The 22,557-nt window shown below is 44.9% G+C and overlaps 1 protein-coding gene across 8 annotated transcripts in view; it reads right to left on the minus strand.

Moving 5' to 3' along the window:
* Zfx (zinc finger protein X-linked) overlaps positions 1-22,557 on the minus strand; it is a 76,071-nt gene that overhangs the window by 38,028 nt on the left and 15,486 nt on the right. For 3 of the 8 annotated variants that reach the window (XM_050132153.1, XM_050132158.1, XM_050132157.1), the window contains exon 1: positions 8,727-9,220. The exons of 1 other annotated variant lie outside the window; for it this stretch is intronic. The gene's annotated coding sequence lies outside the window, so the exon portion shown is untranslated. Of the gene's footprint in view, positions 1-3,338; positions 3,766-7,867; positions 7,999-8,726; positions 9,221-22,557 lie in introns of those variants that run through there. 4 more of the 8 variants (XM_050132160.1, XM_050132159.1, XM_050132161.1 and 1 more) reach the window with 3 other exon arrangements.

Consider the following 22,557-nt stretch of genomic DNA (forward strand, 5'->3'; position numbering starts at 1 on the left):
CTATTTCCTTATTATCTAGGATTTTCATTTAGACTTACCAAAATTAAAAAAAAAAACCTTTGGAATTATTTAGGTAGGACTTTCATACTATATTGTACACGTATGAATGTACACGTGCGCGCACATACACACCCATGGCCCCTATGATTCAGAGAAATTAGCAGGTCATTCCTAATTTACATTCAGGGTTCTGTGAGTCGCTCTTCTAACTCTTCAATCCTGTTCACTTGTTCCTAACAAAACTATTTTCTGTCAGCAAGTGTTGGTGATGCAGCATTCCCTAAAACGCTTTACTATTATCTGTGGATTTTCTTTGAAGGTAGACACCCATTTAGCAACTGCTTCTGTGTTCTGTTGCACTGTTTGACATGAAATAGTATGAAACAATGCACAGATTCTCTAAAGTGATAAGAAAATTAAGAGTCCTGACCAAGCCTGTGCTTGTGCAAGCAATTGTAACTATATGATGACACCTGCCTAGGCACGGAATTCATTATACAATACCATCAACAGGGCTCTATTTTTATTTTAAGATGTTAAAATGTAGGAAGGAAATCCATGACATACATCCTGAGAGTTCAACAATGTAAGATCAATTCACCACACTGCTTATGAAAACAGAATAGAAAGTTAGACTTGTACAGCCCAGTTGAAGAGCACTTGTCTAGCTATCGTGCACAAGGTCCTGGAGTCAAGCCTCAGCACAAATGGGGGAAGGGAGCTGGCAGCAGAGCCCCTAGTTCCATAGGCTGTGGTAAGAAAACCTCAAATTCTAGTCCAACCTGAGCTAAAGAATAAATTCAAGGCCAACATAAACAAGTATGTGGAAAAAAACTAACAATAAAAAAAAAAAAACAGGACTGCAGGGGCTGAGGATATAGTTTGCTTGTCTAACACGCATGAAATTCTGGGTTCAATCCCCAGCACTGCATACACCATGCTATCTAAAAGGCTACCAAGGAACTGAGCATAATGGTAATAAATGGTAATAAATGTCTGTAATTCTGGAGGAGACTGAAGATCCAAAATTCAAGGTTATCCTTGGCTACATACAACTAGTAACAGTCTGGGATACAAGAGAGGGAAAAGGAGAAACACAACTTGGCAGAAGAACACTGGTCTAGCATGTGTGAATCACTGAGTTTAGTCCATAGTGCCACAAAAGGGACGTCAGAGAACAAACTAAAAGAAGACCTGACTTAAATCACAACCAAGATTATAAACTAAGACTAGAATTTTCAACAGAAGTAGATGCAAATCCAATCATTCTTCCCAGAAATTGAAAAACTAACCCTAAAGGAGAAAAAAAAAAAACAGATAAAATAATCCTTAAGATAAAAAGGAATATACAAAGACTTAATTATAAAGCTATCATCATTAAATCAATGTGGCAGTGATAGAACTAGCCAAACAGGGCAATAAAAACAGAAAGAGAAACTAAAAAAAGATGTGAAGCCAATGAGATGGCTCAGAGGGCATAAGAACGTGCAACCAAACCTGACAACCTGAATTCAATCCCCAGGACCCACATTATAGAGAACCTCACACCACACACACACAAAATGTAATTAAATTTAAACAAAATAAAAACAGATGTGCAGATGTGTGGAATATGGTATACCTCAGGGGTTGGGGAAACAACGCTCAGTTATTTGAGAAATTCAAATGCAAACATAAATGAGATCCCTATATCACACACTAGAAAAAAATTTCCAAATTGTACATAAGAAAAAGCACACCAGGCGGTGGTGGTGTGCATGCCCTTAATCCCAGCACTAGGGAGGCAGATGGATCTCTGTGAGTTCAAGGCCAGCTTGGTCTACAACAGCTAGATCCAGGACAGCTAGGACTATTACACAGAGAAACCCTGTCTTGGGGGGGAAAAAAAACTTATAAAAAAAAAATCAAAAAGGAAATGGGGAGAATATGATCACAGTACATGAAATATNAGTGGTAACACACACACACACAGCCAAATCTGGCTACTTTCACATTAAGACCTACACAAAAAGTAAACAAAACTACAAGAAAAGTCACAGAGTAGGAAGATATTTTCATCATATATAATAACAAATCTTTAGGATCCAGAATACAAAAATATCCATAAACCATAAGAAAAAAGGCAACAGGACAGGCAGTGGTGGTGCATGCCTTTAATCCCAGCACTTGGGAGGCAGAGGCAGGCGGATCTCTGTGAGTTCAAGACCAGCGTGGTCTACAAGAGCTAGTTCCAGGACAGGTTCTAAAGCTACAGAGATACCCTGTCTCGAAAAACAAAAACAAAAAAGAAAGGAAAGGAAAGGAAAAAGGAAGGAAGGAAGGAAGGAAGGAAGGAAGGAAGGAAGGAAGGAAGGAAGGAAGGGCGAGCTCAACATAAAAGTCAATAAAAGGATGCATGGACAAATGATTCCCAGAAAACTCAAATGGGCACTAAACTTGAAGGGGGTGGTCCAGCCAACCCCAATAGTAACCAAAGAAATGCAAAATAAGCACAGCAAGCAGAGTGCATTTATACCCAACAGTTTCACAAAGATAGCAAAATCTAATATTTTGGCAATGATCAAGCTCAGAAACAACTGGTAAGATTATCAAATGCAACTGGGCATTTTGGCAATTCCCGGTAAAACTAACAATGCAGACTTCTTCAATGCAGCAACCACACCTCGAGACAGAGAGCTGTTTGAGGATGTTCACAGCGGCACTGTTAGAAAGTGCTGAAAACTGCCAACAGCCTCACGTGCCTCCCCAACCCCCCCAGAAGGAAACATCACAGTGTTTTCATACATTCAAGTACAGCATGGGGAGGGCTTTCCTAGCAGTCAAAGACTGGCTCTGAAGCCCAGCACCGCTTGCCCCAAACACCAAGAGTGAACTACAACAGTAGTTTTCATTCAAACCTTTTGGTTTCAGGACTCGTTCAAGCTTTCAAAAATAAAGGACCACAAGAAGTTTTTTTTTTTTTTATGTCATTCATACTTAAAGAACTTGAAACTACAAGTCCATCCAGCCTGGTGACACCTAAGCACTTGGGAGGTTAAAAGCAGGACTGCTAAGTTTCAAGCTCCTCTGAAACTGAAGTGAGCTTTTGTTTTGTTTTGGTTTTTGGAGAGGTTTCTCTGTGTAGTCCTGGCTGGTATTTCAGGCTGGCCTCTACTCAGATCTACCTGGCTCTGCCTCCTGAGCACTGGAATTAAAAGTGTGCACACCACCATCGCTGAGATAGAGATTTAAAAACATTAATGCATTAAAAATCTTATTATATATAAGCATAAATAATGTTAGAATTAATTTTTAAGTAAAAATGAAACTTTTACAATTCTGCAAATCTAATGACTCACTTCACAGGGGAAAAGATGAATGTCAATCGTTTCTGTGCTTACTCCATTATGACACTGTTGAATTCTCTAATACGTGTATAATGTACAGATGACTGTGGATGAAAAGAGCAAATAATGGTATTATGAAAATCTGACTTTATAGACCCCCCCTATAAGACTATTAGGGATCTCAGAAATCCCTGCAGCACACTGGAAAGCCAATAAATTGAATCTCAAAAATTATAATTAATAGGTAGGGCATGGTGGTGCAGAGGCAGGCAGATCTCTGAGTTCAAGGCCAGTCTGGTTTGCAGAAGGAGTTAGAGGACAGCCAAGGCTTTACAGAGAAACCCTGTGTCAAAAAAAAAAAGAAAAAGAATGAATACATAGAACAATCCACAATAGATAGCTAAAACACATATTTAATATTTTTTCATTACACACATATTAGAACATAATGGGGATATTAAAAAAGAGAAATGGGGATGAAGGGGGATGCACCCTTGAATCTGTTAGACTATTCATCAAACATGTGTGTGTATCAAATAACATAACACACTAAAATTTGTAAACTCTCATTAATATTTACTTTTAGTAATTTTGAAATACTTCATAATTTAAAAACTTTAATTTTTAAAAGACAAATGACTACATACATCAAGGCTATGTAGTTTCTTTAAGTGTACTTCCTGCTGAGCAAAAAAGGGGGGGGGTAAGATTACGTGGATTTTAAAAAATGCTGTCTGGAAAAACAATTTGGCAGGAATAAGAGCATGCTGGCCATATTCCAATCAGATATGGGTTAGGGATAGAGGTTACTCAGCACCTGGGTTTGACCTGCTGTCCTAACAAGATAGGTGTGCCTTAAAATGAATATCCCTTGGTCAAAGGACATGCTAGATAGATAACTGAATTTGAATAGCTGGAAACTGTTCAACTTAAACCAAATTTACTGTGCCCAATAATTTAGGTAATTGTTTGGGGGAGATAATGAACATCTGCCAGGTACTGCTTGGGGACAAAGACAAATGAGAACCTATCTCTTCTACATTCTATTTATAAGACAAAAATACAAATATACTACTAAAACATAAAAAATTAAATGCTAAATTAAAGATGTCCACATTGTTCTATGGAACCAAGTGTAACAATCCAGGAAAACTGGTGATGCTAACACAAAGAGTAAGAAGCCGGGTGGCGGCAGCGGCACACACCTTTAATTCCAACACTCGGGAGGCAGAGGCAGGAGGATCTCTGTGGGTGCAATGCCAACCTGGTCTACAGAGTGAGTTCCAGGACAGCCAGGACACACAGAGAAACCCTGTCTCAGAAAAAAAATTCCTATAAATGGTATTGGTCATCTTTGTGCTGGGTAAGTTTGGTTTCAGCTATGTTAAGACATTAGACACGTCAAACGCTGGATGAGAAACTAGGTATGTGAACATGGTAACAGACATTGAACTAGCAGACAAGATTCCAGAAAGAAGCTAGCTGATAAACACTGAGGAGACAAAGACAGCAGAGTAGTGTGTGAAAAAGAACCCTTTCGTGTGACAAACCCATTGGCATGCCGAAGAAATTTTCTGACTTGGGAATTACTGGATTTAGGAAAAGGTGAAGTGTAAAGTACTGCATAAAGCAAAGGAGAAAACAGATGAGGCTTCTGTACAGTAAGCAAAACCAAGACTACTTGAAGGACCAGGAAGGCACCAGCTAAATTGCAGGAGACTGTATCTGGAAGGCTAATCCCTGCACAGGGAAGGAGCAGCAGGTAGAGCTCTGAGATCGAGGCCGCCTGGTATCTCAAACAAACAAATAGGCTAAAATAAACCAGAAAGGGACTCAATCAGCAGAGGTCCACCCCAAAGGAGGCAGACCAAGGTGTGTGCAGGAGGCAAGCCTAGACAAAAGTAAGGCAATCCTTACAGACACAAAAGGTAAAGAGAAAAGCCTACAGGGAGAAAAAAAATCATGAACAGGATGACACACTGACAACCAGATAACTGGGTTAGCCTTTTCAGTTAGGTTAATAAAATAAAATAAAAAAAGAATCTAAGCCATTTGTGGCAACACACACGCCTGAATCCCTACACTTAGGGAGGCTGAGGCAGGAGAATTGGGAGATTGAAGCTAACTAAGCTACTTAATTAGACTGGCTCTCAAAACAAACAAAAATGAAACCTTTGATGAGGGTGAAGGATTTCAGGAGCAAGTTAAGGGTTTTTTAGGTTATAATAAAATGAACTGCCCCTGTACACAAGCACAAACAGTGCATTATTAGTGACAAGTCAAGTCCAAATGTTGGTGACTGACAGCAGCAATACAGGGGAATGTCTCTGAAAGGAAACTCCAGCACTTTTTTTTTTTTTGGAAAATGGAAATCGCAAAAAAAAAAAAGGAAAGAAAATATCCATCTATTTGGAAAGTACATATAAATAAAAAAGCATCTCGTTTATCCAAGGTGGGTAAGGTAGGAAGTGTCTCAGCAGGGAAAAGGACTTTGTGTGGAACCACTCCTGATGAAAACTATACATTCCCAATCTTCCTAATTATACAATTTGAAATGAATTTCTTCTCAATCCTCAACACCCACTATAAAGAACTGCTTGACTGTACTAATTAAACTGAACAATCGCACACTATATATTACCCATTCTGACTGCTCTACCCCTCCACACCCAAAAACTGCATCTTAAATTGCCTTTTAAGAGAATTTTTCAAATGTGATTTTTTTTTTTTTTTTTGAGACAGGGCTTCACTATGTAGCTCTGGCTGTCCTGGAACTCACTATGTGGACCAAGATGGCCTCGAACTCACAAAAGTCCACCTGCCTGCCTCTACCTCCCAGTGCCAGGGCAAATGGCATGTCAGGCTCAAGATAACTTCTTTAATAAGTTTGCCATGGCCTCTATGGAAAAACTGTCCCAGGTCTTCCACGCTCTTCAGGAGCATTATTTCCAACCTGTTGCTGTCCACAAAAGTGGAAACACTGACAATAACGACGCAACTCACAAGCTTGTACCATAAAATTCTGAAACACACTTCCCACCTGTGCTTCTAGATAAGTCAAATATTAATCCAAAAAAAAAAAACCGCAGGGAGGCTTGGCTTAGCAAATAACCTTAGTTAGCCTCTCAAACAAAACGGTGGTTCCTCTCAGCAGGGAGAAAAAAACAGATTGCAAAGGGCACCTGAAGGCCACTGGTTTTAATAATCATCCTTCCAGCTACTCTTCAAAACCGACTTCTTAAAAAAATTACCACAGAAACACTTACAGGCTCATTTCTCATCTTCAAGCTGCACCAATCTTAATTTTCAACGATGGTGGACGAGATTACAGGAAACCCTCCTCAGTTTACCACGGAAATATTAACAGCTCTGAGCAAAACGATATTCACAGCGAGTAAAGAAAAGGGCAGCTGTCTGACGAAAACATCATTCAAAATGTAATAAACATCTCTTAAGAGGGTAAGAAAACCTGGCTTCTGAGCACTCTGGCTTCATCATCGCCGGGAAAACACTGGTCAACCTACAACTACTTCTCTCCAACTTATCCTAGCCGAGCCAAGGCTCTCGAGCACCGACGCCGCGAGGGAGGGCGCCCCTGCTGCGTCCCCCGCGGGCACAAAACCCTCCCGCCCAGCAAGGCGCGGCCCACCTCTCCCAGCCTCAGTTCCCACCACTCCTACCTAGGCTGTCCGCTTCAGGCCAACAGTGAAAACACTCGCCGTTCACTGGAGAAACTTCACCCTTGAAACGCCCTCTGCCTCTCTGGGCCACCACCTAAAAACGGCCCCGGTTCGGAAGCTCAAAGCGGCCCCTGTTCCAGGCACCCCCTCCCGACGCCTCAAACGGAAGCCGTGCCTTCGCTGGGAGCCCACGGGGCTCGGACGGAGCTTCGGCTCAACTCGGAGACGCTCGGCGCACGCCAGCCCTCGCTCGCCTGCCTCCACCAACCTGCAGCGGGCACGTCCGTCCGCGAACCTCAGGGGGGGGTTGCGGCCCCGGCGCCCCGTCGGAAAGCGGCACCGCTAACACGGGACTCACTCCGAGCTTCCCAGGAAAGTTGGGTACGGTGCGATGGGGACAACTTTCCCCGAGTCGCGTGCCGCGCGCGACCCAACTTCACGGACACCCTAGCTAGCCCGGCACGTGAGGTGCGCTAGGGGGTACGGCACTCGCTGCTCCAGGAGACTCGCTCCCTTCCCTCCTACTTCCCTCAACTAAAATAAATAAAGGAGATACCAAAATTTCAAAGGCAGCCTCCCCAGCAACTTGTTTCCACGGAAAGGAATACCAAAACTTCCCTCCGCCACTCAGTCTTCCGCTTTCGTAGGACGCCTTTTCCCCCCTATTGGTCAAAAGGGTGGTGAGAACTTTCCCATCGTTTTTCTTTCTTTATTCACGGACTCGTGAATGCAATGACTGGCGGAGAACACCCGCATTGGGGTCACCCTAACGGCCATGGCTGACTGTCTGGGGGGGGGGGGGGACACAAAACAAAACAATAAAACGTCTCCCGTTTCGCGACTGTCACCGGTGCAGCTCACCGGCGGCGGCGGCAAGAGCCAGGGAACGGCTCAAAGTCCCGGAGCGAAACAGATGAGGTGGCTCTGGCGCCAAGGCGACCGCGATGGCCGCCTGCGGCTGCTGAGCCGAAATGCAGCGGAAACAGCAGCCAGTCACGGGGCTGTGGGAGGCTGGGCAGGAAGGTGGCGCTGCCGCCAAGCGCCTGGAATCCGGGTGCTCATCATGGCGGCGAGGGCAATGGCCGCCGTGGGGAACGAACACGCCCCTCCGCGCACACTCGACGCCGCGCCCGGGCTCCGGTGCCCGTCGCCAGCGCCGCCGCGGCCGCTGCCCGCTCTCCCACCCCCCCTCACGGGCTGTAGCGGAATTTTCTCCTCAGACGCCGCCTTCAAGATGGCGGCTCCCCCTCCCGGCAACCCCCTCAGTCGTCCCCTGCAGCAGGCGCCGACCGGCCGCCATCTTGTCCCCCGTCCGTCTCCCCCCCCCCCCCCCGCCCATATTTACATAGCGAAAATCGCCCGGCCCGGCCTGCGGCCTTCACCTCACGCCTGCAGCCTTAGCCTCCTCGCCAGGCCTCGCCCCCGCACGGTGCCCCGGGTCGGCCGCGTCGCCCACCTAGGACCCGTCCGCCGCCTCCCCAACCTCCGGGCAACAGCGCCCCAGACGCCGCCCGTTTACGGAGCGCGCCTTAACCGTCGCTCCCCACACCCGGGCGCCACCCCAGGCCTAACTGCGGCCTCCTCCGGGCCTGCACGGCGCTGCGCGCCACGCCGCCCGGCCTAGCGCGGGAGGGCGCCTTGCGGGCCGCCCGACCAGGCCGGGACCAGGCCGCCGGCGCGCGCGCTAGGCCCCACGGCAGCAGCGGCACCCCGGACTCACCGGACGGGCGTGCGGCGGTCGGCGACGGTGGCGGGTGCTGCAGGCCGGCCTTTCTCTGGAGCACTGGGCCGGGCTCCGGCTGGTGGGGCGGGCGGAGGGAGGGAGGAGGGGCCGAGCTCGGAGCTGACAAAAAGCGGCCCAGCTCCCCGGCACGGGCCCGCCGTCAGCACGTCACGTCACCGCCGGGAGAGAGACCCAGGAAAATGCGGAAGGATAGAGGGGCCCCCTCCTCCGCCCGGTGGGTCCCTAGGACACCCCGGCTCGGCGCCCTTCACGCCCCACAACCGGGGAGCCCAGTGGCCTCGCTGCGGCGGGGTCTCCGGCGGCCCGAGTTTCCGTGACAGCGCCCCCCTTCTTTCCACCTCCGCGCTCCCGCCCGCCACCGCCGCCACACACACACCGCTGCCACCGCCGCCTGGGCTGTAAAGTCCGCACGAGGCCGTGGTCCGCCGACCCCTTCGAGAGGCGGGAGGCCCGGGCCGCCCCCCACCATGTTTGTGGGCCGCAACCACCCCCCTGGGGGCCTCCAGGGAGACCTACCGCCTCTCCGCGAGGGTCCTGGCCTGAGGCGGTGGCTCGAGTTGTTTGCAGGCCCTCAGACCCCCTCCCGCCGTAAATTGCGTTTTTTTTTTTTTTTTTTCAATCCCCGGTGCCTGGGGAAGAAGATAAATTTAGCAACCCCCGCCGTCTCCTGTCTTCCTTTTAAAAAACAACTTTGAAACAAAATGAAAATGGGCTTGCCAATTTGAATGGGGGGGGGGTCTCTAAAACAACTACCAAACCCTGGAATTTTTTTTAATAAATAAGCTTTCTGTCAGGAGGCCACATTGGTCTTTGGGGGTGGGGGAGATTGCATCTTGAAGACTTTCTCACACTGCAGTGAACAGGAATTTTTAGTGGTATAGTTTCTGGACACGTGTATTACATTATTTGGAGTGTACAAATTTTTACTTTTATGTGGCAGTGATCATGTCACATTCCTCCAGAAATATCTAGAAAACAAGATTCTTTAAATAAAATTCGCAAACAAGTCTCTTAAAGTTTAAGAAGATAGAGAAGGGAAAATGTATGTGGTTCGACAAAATATTTATAAAATTATTTATAAAATAAGAATTTTGCAATGGTACATTTCTTCCCCCTGCCCCCCTTTCAAAACGGGGTTTCTCTGTGTAGTCCTGGCTAACCTGGAACTTGCTCTGTAGACCAGGCTGGCCTCGAACTCAGATTCACTAACCTCTGCCTTCCTTCCCAGCACTAGGATTAAAGGCATGCGCTACCACACCAACCTATGTTACAGTCCTATACTGAAATACGGACTAAACCGACACTTAAAAGTTGCCAGGAAAACAGTGTACATCAATGTAGATTTTAACATGCTATAACTTACTGACATACTGAGAAATGACTTTAACACGGAGAGCTTTGTTTTTGGGGGTTGGGTTTTTTGGTGGGGGGGTTCGAGACAGGGTTTCTCTGTGTAGCAGTTCGAGCTCTGTAGAAGAGGTTGAGCTCGAACTCACAGAGATCTGCTTGCCTATGCCTCTCAAGTGCTAGGATTAAGGGCGTGCGCCACTACCGCCGGCGAGGTCATATATTTTAATTCCATCTTACAATCATAAAAAGCTTTAAAAAGGGAAAACGTGTAGTCTAAGAACTACCGCCGAGACAGGCGTGGTAACTCAAACCTGTAATCCTCAAAATCTAGACGCCAAGGCAAGAGGATTTTGGCAAGTTCCAGGCCAGACTGGACTATTGGAGGCACTCACATAGGTAGAATTGTACTAAGACTGGAACAGAAATTAGCATGGACCCTAAGCAAGGATGGCATAAATTTGTGAAGGGTTCCATCAGTTTTTTTTCCTGAAAGTCTACTAGAATCTAGTAGATCTATATAGTAACCAGATAGTCATTTTCTTCTCAGGATTTTAGCTTCCTGCCACCACAAAAATTTTCTTTCAAATGTATAAATGACACCATCTTCATCATTTACAGAAAATTCCTTCAGGCTGTGATACAGGCTGTAGCCACCTAAAAATAAAACTAAGCAAGATTACTTCAAGTAAAAAAAAAGTGAGAAACGATCAGGTACGGCACACACCTTTAATCTCAGCACTCAGGAGTCTGAAACAGGAAAATCAAAAGTTCAGGCCAGTCTGGACTACACAGGAAGACCATCTCAAAAAGTTGGGGGGAAAAAAGTTGGCAGGCAGGCACTGCATTTCCAGATGTTCCGGAAACTGAAAAGGAAGGATTCTTTCAGTGCACGTCCTGGAACCCAGCCTCACCAATAGAGAGACCTCATCTGGGGTGGGGTGGGGGAGGCAGGCAGTAAGGTAGCTTATGGGGTCACATTAATATAGTTTTTAAAAATGATAACCAGTGTTTAAAGACTTTATAAGGGCCTCCCCTTAATACTAGGTTCGCCCAGAAGGGAATCTCTACATCAGCCACGCAACCATAAACATCAGGTTCAAAACAGAAAGCGGAGGTCAGCATTCTTCTCGGGTTTGCCCTTATTACCAGCAACTACTCTCGAAGCTGCTAAGCACTTAAGAAAGGAGTGTCCAAGGAGAATAAAGAAGAGAGGATGCCACCTTAATTTACAAGATCACACAAGTTATTGGGTACTGACAGTGTCAAAGAGCCCTCGGATTAATTGGCATGTATAAAGAAACTTAACTTTGATGGAAAAAGGGAAAGGATAGCCTAGTTTTATTGTTTAAATTAGATATACTTCTATTAAAGCGCAATTAGAATCCTATTAATGATTGCACAAATAAAGTCAAATGTGTACACACACACGCACACACACACACACACATATATATGTATATGTATTTGAATTTTCAAAGCAGGGAAAGTAACGGGATATGAAAGTACTTGTCTATCATATGCAAGGTCCTGGATTTGGTAGCCAGAACCACATCCAAAAAACTATATCATTCCTGAAAGTACACTCGAACCTTGAGTGTACCTAAAATTACTGAAAGAATTTGTTACTCCAGCCTTGGGTGATTAAGTACCAGACACCTTATACTTAATTTTTAATGGTGTTGGTGACTATAGACTCGTGGGCATCACTTCTCTGCCTTCTGGCTAAGAGGAGCGGAGGATCTTGGTGAAAGGGAGCAGCAAGGACGTTACCCTTGCAGAACTTCTAAAAAGGAGGCTGTGTGGAATGATGAAAACGCTCCTGACAGCCCAGCATGGGGGGGGGCAGGCTGGTAATCTCAAGAAATGCAGAGGCTGAGGCAGGAAGAGGCTAGACAGAGCCTGTCTCAAACAACTAACGAAAATACAGTCTCCAAGCGCTTTCGTTACATTTACATTAGCTCTCAGCTAAGTAAACACAAAATAAGAGGACATTTTCTCTGGAGAAACTGGGTGCCTATAGTAGAAATGGAAAATGGCCAATTTCAAAGCAGTCAAAAGGATTCTAACAGTGTGCTAACACATATGTGTTCCTTCAAAGCTGTTCATGGACGTTTTTTAAAAAATCCACTCAAGGTTTTGCGGGTGGTTTAATCATAGAATTTCTGACAAATTTATAGGTGCTTGAGCCAGAAGCCACGCAAGACCGGTCATCATTTCTCCAGAGAAAGATTAGAGCAACAAGAAGCTGTTGATTTGTACCCCACGTCTATCACTAATAGAAATCCAAACAGAAGATGATATATTGCTGGCTTATGAGTAAATATAGACTTGCTTGAATAAAGTTGTGATGATGCATTATTTTCGATCCCCATGTTTCAATTTTTTAAATTTCCCCTAGAAAAGCTATATTTCTATCTGATTGGGCCCTATAAAAAAGAACTGCTTTTCTGACACCTGATTCTTTAATTTATTTATACTGTCCTTATGCTTAACATGAGCAAGTTGCATCTTCTGTAAGAGTTCGAGCAATTGGCTATAATTAATGCCAAGTAAGAATTTTTAGATCTCCAAGCTGTGTGCCTTCCTCAAGGAAAGAAATTTTAAAATCATGACTGACAAGCAGGTGATGTTTCAAGCAATGCTTCTCCTATGAATCATTAGTTAACTAAGATGCATAATTCCTGAACCTCACCAATGCCTAAACTCTACCTCGTGGATCCTAAATCACAGGGCAGGCCGAACCAACTAGCCCCACTGAAGAAGGAAAGACCAAGACAGCGGCCTAGAGACAAAAAGGCAGTGATCCGCAGCCCTGGAGCCCAGATTTCATCTGCTGCTCTTTCACACTGGAGAAATCTGGGCTCAGAGAAATGACGGAAGAATCGAAAAGCACACGATGTGCCAGGAACATCTTCTACCAGAAAAGCAACAAAAGAAAGTGTCCAAGCTTAGCAGCTGTGTGGAGAAAGGCCTCAGGGGCCAGTCCAAAGATTCTAGCCGGCTGAAGTTCAGAAAATTTGAACACCAAAAGAATACTAACTTCTGTAGATTGAAATAGACTGGATATGAAAGGTAACGCCACGTGTTAGAACATAGATTAATACAAATGGGTTAAGTTATAAGAGCTAGTTAGGAACAAGCCTAAGCTATAAGCGGGGCTGTCATAATTAATCCAAAGTCTTTGTGTCATTGTTTGGGATCTGGCTGGTAGGATAGAAAAAAAGCTCGTTACAGATATGTTCATGAATTTATAAGGCTTTCCAACTAGTGGTGATGCTTGCACAACTCAGTAAAGGTGTAAAAAAAACTAGTAAATTCTAGGTGACTTTGGGGAGGTTTTCTTTTTCAATGACAGGGCTCAAACCTAGATCCTCAGACAAGCCCTCTACAACTGAGTTACATCCCCAGCCCCTGGGTTTTTGAGATAGTGTTCCCCTAGATAGCCCAGGTTAGCCTGGAACTCACAACCAGCCTGTTTTTACCTCCTGGATTACAGGTGCGTGATGTTAGGTTTACCACCTTAAAATGGTGATTTCGATGGCAAGTAAATCGTATCTTTTTTTTAATAATCGCCTTTGGAGAATGCTAAGGAATCCACTCACTATTTTGAGAAACAGTGAAAGGTAAAAATGAAACATTTGCCACGTAAGAACTGTTCCTCAGATTAACCAAATGGTTTGCTAGGGAACTACCTTTAGATAGAAGTATTCTTGCTAATACACGAAGAAGGCTTTGATAAAATCACCATTTTGTAACCACCAGACTAATAACAGATCTTGGCAACAATAGTCAATGGCTGCTAAGCAAATGGATTCCCCGATGTATGACTCATGACGGACACACACGGTGTCACTTGCTTTAACTACCAATTTACAGGAAACACAAGGGACAAAGAAAGACATCAGTGAAGCTAGGGAGTGCAGTGCACACCTTTAACCCCAGCACTTGGGAGGAAGAGGCAGGCGAATCTCGGTGAGTTCGAGGCCAGTCTGGTCTACAGAACAAGTTCCAGAACAGCCAGGACTGTTACACAAAGAAACCCTGTCTCAAAAAAAAAAAAAAAAAAAAAAAAAAAAAAAAAAAGAAAGAAAGAAAGAAAGAAAGAGGGAGGGAGGGAGGGAGGGAGGGAGGGAGGGAGGGAGGGAGGGAGGGAGGGAGGGAGGCATGAAAAGCCAGCTATGTGACAACAACATGTTATTATTGAGAAAGTCTAGAAATGAAGTTGTCTGCTTTCTTCTACAAATAAATTCTAAAGAAACGATTGGAGGGGAAAACCAATAAGATAACCAGCACTGGGTAGAGGCAGGAGGATTAGGAGTTCAAGGTTATCCTAGGCTACATAGATCAGCCTGGACTACTTAAATCCCTATCTCCAAAACAAAGAAGCAAAATAAAAGTTGGAAAGGCCTTAAAAGACGTCTACTAGTTACAATGCATGAATTTGCATCTCTTCTTGGTTTTGAGACCACATCTTGCTACGCAACCCAGGCTGGCGTGGAACCGCTAGCCATCTCCCTGCCTTGGCCTTCTAAGGGCTGAGATGACAGGCATGTGTCACCATAGCCAGCCTTTTCATTTCAGTATTGATTCAAAGAAACAAATGAGCAAACTGATGAGAGAATTGGAAAAATAAGGTGCTATACAGCTGCGAGAAACAAGTTATGAACTCATTTAGGGATGATGAAAATGATGACATCCGTATACCTGAAAACTAGTCCTTATCGTTGAGAGGTACAAGATCAAAATGTTTTCCGGTGAAATAACACACTATCAGAGGGGCCTTCAAAAGACACGGGGTGGTTAAGAATGAGACAAAGACTGAGGGTGAAGTCAGTGGCTGGGCGACATCAATGAAATCGGGGCACAAGCAGACTGAAGCTGGATGTCAGACAGAAAAGGGCTTCTTATCTTATTTTCCTCGTGTATATAGCTGAAATTTTCTTCCTTTCTTTTGAGACAGAGTGTTAGCTACCATGTAGTCTTGGCTGACCTGGAATTCACTGGGTGGCTCTGACTGTCCTCAGATTCATGGCAAGCCCCCTGCCTCAGCCTCGGATGTGCTGAGATTACAGGTGTGAGCCGCCATACCCGGCTGGAAATTTTCCCTAGCGAGTTTAAGCCCTGTATGCATGTGTATGCAGAGGAAGGGGCTAGCGGCCAGTGGCAGTGCATCCTTGAAGTAAGCGAAACAGTGCATATATAATGGATTCCTTTCTCACTTTTCTATGGGCCATGTGAACATTGCCCGTTTCCAAAATGAACATGACAATCAATCAAGCACACAGCTCAGAAGGAGAGAGTGCTTGCCTATCGCGCGTGAAGCCCTGGGCTCAATCTCCAGCCCAGAAAGGACAAGAAGGAGAAAGGGGAAACAGTAATGTTCCCCAAATTTGTAAAGGATCACTTTGGTAAAGAGAAGGAAGCCTGGAGCCCAAATCCCAGGAACTCGAAGCAAAGAGTCCATCTGAGCTGGAGCCCCAGCTTCCTAATTTGTTTTATTTTGGCTCTTTTGTTGAGACGGGGTCTCATTAGAAATCCTGATCTTGCCAGGCAGTGGTGACTGTGACAGCTGCTACACATGCCTTTAATCCCAGCATGCAAGAGGCAGAGGCTGGAGAATCTCTGTGAGTTCAAGGCCAGCCTGGTTTACAAAGTGAGTTCCAGGACAGCCAGGGATTTACAGAGAAAGAGAAGCCCCATCACGAAAAAACGAGAAAAAAAAAAACTGATCCAGCCTGGTATGTATGATAGTGGATGCCTTTAATCCCAGTACTTGGGAGGCAGAGGCAGGAAGAGCTCTATGAGATTGAGGCCAGCTTGGTCTACATCGCTAGTTCCAGGCCAGTCAAGGCTACATAGTAGTCACATACAGAGACCCTGTATTTAAAAAAAAAAGGAAAAAGAAAAAAAGAAAAAGAAAGAAAGAAGGAAAAGAAAAGAAATTCACATTTGGAGCACGTGGGAGTCGAAGCAGAGGGATGAGAGGTTCAAGGTCATCTTTGGCTATACAGTAGGTTCAAAGCCCTTCCTCCTTCCTACCTTCCTTCCCTCCTTCCTTCCTCCTTCTTTTCTTCCTTCCTTCTTTCTTTTCTCTTTTTTTCCTTTTTTTTTTGTTCGCTTTTTGAGACAGGGTTTCTATGTGTAGCCCTAGCTGTCCTGGAACTTGCTCTGTAGACCAGGCTGGCCTCAAACTCACAGAGATCCACCTGCTTCTGCCTCCCAGCTGCTGGGATTAAAGGTGTGCACCACCACCTGCTGGCACACATTTGTTGCTCTTTCAGAGAACCCAAGTTCTATTCCCAGTACCCACATGGGAGCTCACAACCATCCATGGCTCCAGATCCAGGGGATCTGACGCCTTCTCCTGACTTCCTTGGGCACCAGGCATGCAAGTAGTATACATATATACATGCAGGCAAAACATTCATACACAAAAACTAGAACATATGTTTGTATTATGTGTGTATATGAATATATAATATAAATATATGTTTATATATAGAGAGATGTATATACATATGCCAAGCGCTCTCAGAGGCTTCACTTGCTTTGGCTTTAAGGTAAAGCATAGCATCGTCGCAGAGTACACATCGTACATCAGTTTGCTATTGTTCCTTTAGAGTCTGTGCTCTTGTGTCTTCTCTAAGAAATCTTTCACAGGATCGTATGTATTGACTCCTATTGTTCCTCCTAGTAAACTTACATTTTTAAATTTTATTTCACGTGCATTGGTGTGTCGGCCGCATGTATGCCTGTGTGAGTATGTCAGAAGCCCTGGAACTGGAGTTGCAGACATCTGGGAGCTGCCATATGGGTGCCAGGAATTGAACCCAGGTTCTTTGGAACACAGCCAGTGCTCTTAACCACTAGGCCATCTCTCCAGCCCCTAAATTTATATTTTGAAGTCAGACATAATGGTGCATATCTGTAATCCTAGCACTTAGGAAGCCGAGGCAAGAGAATGGCAGAGAAATCAAGGCCAGCCTGGGCTACATATCAAGACCCTGTCTCAAAAAGCAAAAAGCAAAGCAAAGAAATAAAGAAACTTTTTAAGTCCTTAAAATATCTTATATTGGGTCCATAAGATAGCTCGTCAGGTTAAGGCCCTTTCCACCAAGCCTGACAACCTGAATTCAGTCCCAGACCCCATGCGGTACAAGGAAAGAACCAACTTCCTCAAGTTGCCCTGTGGCCACCAACATGCCGTGTATGACATGGCATGCATGATAGTGCATGCATGCACACACACAGTAAATGAAGTAGAAATATAAAGAAAACTACCTTAAATCTATTTTTGTGTATGGTATAAAATAAGGATTCCACTTCAGTTCTTTCTAGGTATAAAATCAATTCTTTAAAAATCACTAAACAGGGCCGGTGGTGGCGCACGCCTTTAATCCCAGCACTCGGGAGGCAGAGGCAGGTGGATCTCTGGGAGTTCGAGGCCAGCCTGGTCTACAAGAGCTAGTTCCGGGACAAGCACCAAAACTACAGAGAAACCCTGTCTCGGAAAAAAAAAAAAAAATCACTAAACGGATCCTTTCCCTATTGGTTTATAGCACCCACTGTGTCATATAGTTTTTGTTGTTGTTGGAGTTGCATGTTTGTGTTCTGAGGAGTGAACCTTGAGCCTTGTGCAAACCAAGGGGGGATTCTACCACGTCCTCAGTTCTGTAATTCATCATCTGCACGTGAGAATGAGCCTGCACTCACTCTTCTGACAGAATGACCTGCTCGTCTATTCCTACATGAAAACCATCTGGTCAGGACGACTATATCGTTACTGTGCCTTTATTCTGTTTCATCAGGTCCCTCGCCACCTCAATCTCTCTGTCATTTTTCAGGATTATTTTGGATCATCTTACAGTTTCTATGTAAAACTTAAAAATAGCTCACCAAGGACCTGAGGAGATAGCACTGGTTGGCTTTTCCAGAAGACCTGGGTTCAATTCCCAGCACCTGCATGAAGACTCACACCCAACCACCGTACTCTAGTTCCAGGGTAATATTACCTCGTCTACTGGCTTCTATCAGTACTGCATGCCCCTGGTGCACATATAAAAGCAGAAACAAACTAAACCACCTCATCAAATTTTACAGTACATCCGAATGGTTTCTAAAAGCTTGCATTTTGGTTTGGCTTGGTATGGTTTAATTTGGTTTGTTGAGACAGACAGGGTCTCGCTATTTTTGTCCCGAATTTTGCCCAGGCTGTCATCAAATTCATGATCCTCCTGCCTCATCCTCTCAAGTGCTAGAACTGCCAGCTTGCAGCAGGATACCAGACTTTCTAAGACTATTTTCTCTGCTCCACGGCCTCTTTACTGACCTCCCAAGGGCAAACACCTGATCTTTGTTATTCCTTTTGCCCAGGGTTGTAGCATCCCTAACTCTAAAACAATGATCAAAAGTAACACAGCAAGATAGGCTTTTAGTGCAAAATGCCTGGTGCTTAATCACCTAAAGCTTGATTACCAAATGCTCTCAGTGATCTGAGGTACCCTCAAGGCCCTGATGTACTTTCACTGATGATACAGGTTTTAATTATAGTATCATCTCTGCTCACTGGGTTACAGGTGTGCACCACCACCCTTGACTTTGATGGTATTTTTTTTTACTACATTAAATTTATAGACCACTTAGATGGAACTTTTACATTTCCCGAGCCATGCATGGTGGTGCATGCCTGTAATCCCAGCATTGAGAATGTGGAGGCAGGAGGATCATCGTAAGCTCCATAGCAACTTTGAAGACAGCCTGGGTTCTATGAGACCATGTCTCAAAAATCAAGAAGGAACAAACTCGAACTGCTGACTTAGTTTTTCCATTACCTAACTGTTCTTTTCTTTAATATACGCTTCATAAGAACTGGGGCTGGGCAAGTGGAGAAAGTTGAGTGCTGGGTGCGGTTTCCATGGTTTTCAAGCATAAGCCTCCAAAAGATCAACACACTCACACACACCTTGGACTCTTTCTACTCTTCATTTGGGCCTTTGTTCCCAGGGATTGGAAGCTCAAATACATCACCTTCATGAGAAAAATAAGCCTTCAGGAAATAGGCTTGAATTGTCTTTAGGATCTTTGTGTTGTTGTAAATAGCCTGCAGGCGAGAAAGAGAAGCAAAGTATGCCTTAATTCTTTTTCCTTTTTTCTTTTTTTTGTATTTTATTTTATGTGCGTGGGTGTTTCGCCTGCCATTATGTCTCTGCACCATTTGTGCGTCTAGAGCTCAGGGAGGCCAGAAGAGGGTGTTTGATTGAATGGAAATGCAGTTCCTATTAGTTAAAAGCTCCCGCGTGGGTGGTAGGTAGTGACCCTGGGTCCTCTTAATCAGTGAGCCCTTTCTCTAGCTCCAGCATTCTGCTTTTATTCAATTCGGTCTGAATTTATTCCCCAGTGTATTTCTCCCTTTCCTTCATAATCATAATAAGGGAATTTTAATTAGACATAGGGCGTTAGCTAAATTATACACTTCCTGGTCCCCTTTGCCACTAGCTGTCACCACATTAATATAGTACAGGAGGGAGGGAGGGCGGGAGCGCCGCTGTATTCTGTATTATAAAGGAACATTTGTACTCAATATTATAAAAAGGAATCTGCATATACATGTTATTAATAACTTAGAAAGCATCCGCTGTTCATTGTTGCCTTGTTTTGCATTATCCCCTCCCCCCACCTCCCCCAACCCAGATGTCCTGGGAGGAGCATAAGGTTGATATCGGGAGAACCTAAGTGGACTCAGCCTTTCAAGTACCAGATCTCAGACATCCACAGGGCGAGGGAAGAGCACACAGGTTGATAACAAGAGAAGCGTGGTCAGCACAAGTCTCCCAAGTGTGGTTAAGCGCCTAACCAGAGGGCCAAGACTGAGGTCTGCAGAGATTCAGACTGCCTCTGCCTCCCCTCCCCCTATAGCCCATGGCTGGCTGATGATGGAAGGCAGGGGTTGTTTCGTTTTTTTTGTTTTGTCTTGTCTTAAATGTGTTGCTCTGCTGCCTTCTCAAAGCCTCTGAATAAAGCACAACTTCAAGATTTGGTTCCTGTCTCCACTCGTTGGCCTGCGGGGGTGAGAGGCAACGAGAACGCAAACGCTCAGCTTACCAGACAACCGTGTTCTTACCAACAGAACTGGAGAAGATAGGTTAAGTACCTCTTCAGGGCTCTTTAAAACACGATGTCTGGGCTCTCGCGGGCTCTGCGCCATTGTCTGATGGCTTGGACATGGCAGCAGCCTGACAGTGCTACTTGGGGGATGCAGATAAGAAGCACGTGTCGAGTTTGGCATGGATGCCTGCCAACCCTGCACCTTCCGCCACCATGGGATTACTTTGTGGGATGGAAATACAGTTAAATAGTATTAAATTTCTGTGTTTTGAGGGCTCTTTGAAAACAAAGGACTAAGCCTTACCTTTCATCTTCTTATTCTGAACAGTTAGATCATATGTTCTCAGTGCTTTCTGGTTGTGGGATATTTGGACACCGTGTGAAGGTGTGTTGCTGTGATTGAGGTAAGGAAAAGCTGAATGGCCAATAGCTAGGGCAGGAGGTAGAGGTGGGATTTCCAGGGAGAGAGAGGAAATAAGAGGAAGAATCTAGGCACACGGTAAGAAGTCAGAAGACAAGGAGAGGAAACAGGAGGTGCAAGATGGAAGAGAAGTAATGCCACATGTCAAGATATAGATAAATAGAAATGGGTTAACTTAAGTTATTTTAGGAATAAGCCTAATCTACAGGCCAAGCTTTCATAATTAATAAGAAGTCTCTGTGTCATTATTTGGGAGCTGAATGGCAGGACAGAAAAAGACTCGTTACACTTTCTTTTCTCTAAAATACACAGGTAAAACTAACTTCCTTCTCAGTACCACTACCTGTATCACTCAAACTTTGACGGATAGTTTTGTTGCTGTCGAGTGCTAAACATTTCATAAGTTTTTCCCGTTTTAATTAACTGTGGTGTGTGTGTGTGTGTTGGGTGTATGTATGTGAGAAAGAGGGGGAGAGACAGAAAAAGAAAGACAGACAGAGAGAGAGAGAGAGAGAGAGAGAGACGCATGCACACCATAGCGCACATGAGGAAGTCCAGAGGACAGCTTGCTTGCATTGAACTCTGTCAGGCTTAGCGGCAAGAACCTTTACCTGGTGAACTACCTCACAGACCTTTGAGTCTCTTTCTTTTAACGTCATTATTTAGACGTGTTTTAAAATGTCCCTAGGAAGTCGGATGTGGGATTTGCGTCAGTAGTTACAGGAACTGAAGAATCTGGAACAGAAGTATAGCTTTAACCCAGAGGTTAGAGGCCAGGGCATTGTAAAGAGATCCTGTGGGGGGAAGAAAAGAGAGAACAGTGCAGGGGAAGGTGGAGGGGGGGAGAAAAGGAAGAGAGCTCAGCAAGGGAGGCCAAGATTGTTTGCATATCGTTCATACCAAATATGATTTATCTCTTTGAACCAGAGGTTGTACTTGGCACAAGACCTACACAAGCCACCTGTAGTGAAAGACTAGTTTTTTTAAAAAAAAAAATCCATCCAGAAGTAGTAGCACAGGCCTTTAATCCTAGAGCTCAGGAGGCAGAGGCAGACAGAGTTCTCTGTGAGTTCGAGGCCAGCCTGGACTACAGAGCGAGTTCCAGGCCATCCAGGAACACACAGTGATACCTTGTATGGTGGTCTGAATAAGAATGGCCCCCACGGGGTCATCAGGAGTGGAGCTGTTTGAAAGGATTAGAAGGAGTAGGAGTTGTGAACTTGTTGGAGAAGTGGGTCATTGGGGGGTGGGTTTTGAGATTCTAAAAGTACTTGAGAGGCAGAGGTAGGTGGATCTCTGTGACTTAGATGCCAGCCTGGTCTACAGAGTGAGTTGTTCCAGGACAACCAAGGTTACAAAGAAACCCTGTCTTGAAAAACAAAACAAAAAGCCCATGCCAGGCCCAATCTCTCTCTCTCTCTCTCTCTCTCTCTCTCTCTCTCTCTCTCTCTCTCCCTACCTACCTACGGATCTGGATGTAGCTAGTAGCTCTGAGCTACTTCTCCAGCACCATGTCTGCCCGCATGCCACCATGCTTCCTGCCATGATGATAATGGACTAAACCTCTGAAACTGTAAGCCAGTCCCTAACTAAATTCTTTCTTTTAAAAGAGTTGCCATGGTCATGGTGTCTCTTCACAGCAAAAGAACACTGACTAAGACAGAAGTTGGGACCAGGGAGAAGGGTATTACTGTGACAGGCCTGACCACACTGTTTGTTGGTGGAACGTGAACATTGAGACTTTGTATTAGGAAGGCAGATGAATGCAATCAGTGCTGCTTAATGGGTCATCCTAGCAGGCGTGTGGAAGACAGTGGTGTTGAGAGCAATGCACATTAGGAGGACCCAGCTCAAGAGGTTTCAGAGGGCAAGAGTATTAGTTAAGTGATTTAGAGACCATTCTTGTGATATTCTGGCAGAAAATGTGGCTGC

Source organism: Alexandromys fortis, unplaced genomic scaffold, assembly GCF_014885135.2.
Source record: "Alexandromys fortis isolate MF-2015 unplaced genomic scaffold, M_Fortis_MF-2015_v1.1 scaffold_406, whole genome shotgun sequence".
NCBI classification, from domain to species: Eukaryota; Metazoa; Chordata; class Mammalia; order Rodentia; family Cricetidae; genus Alexandromys; species Alexandromys fortis.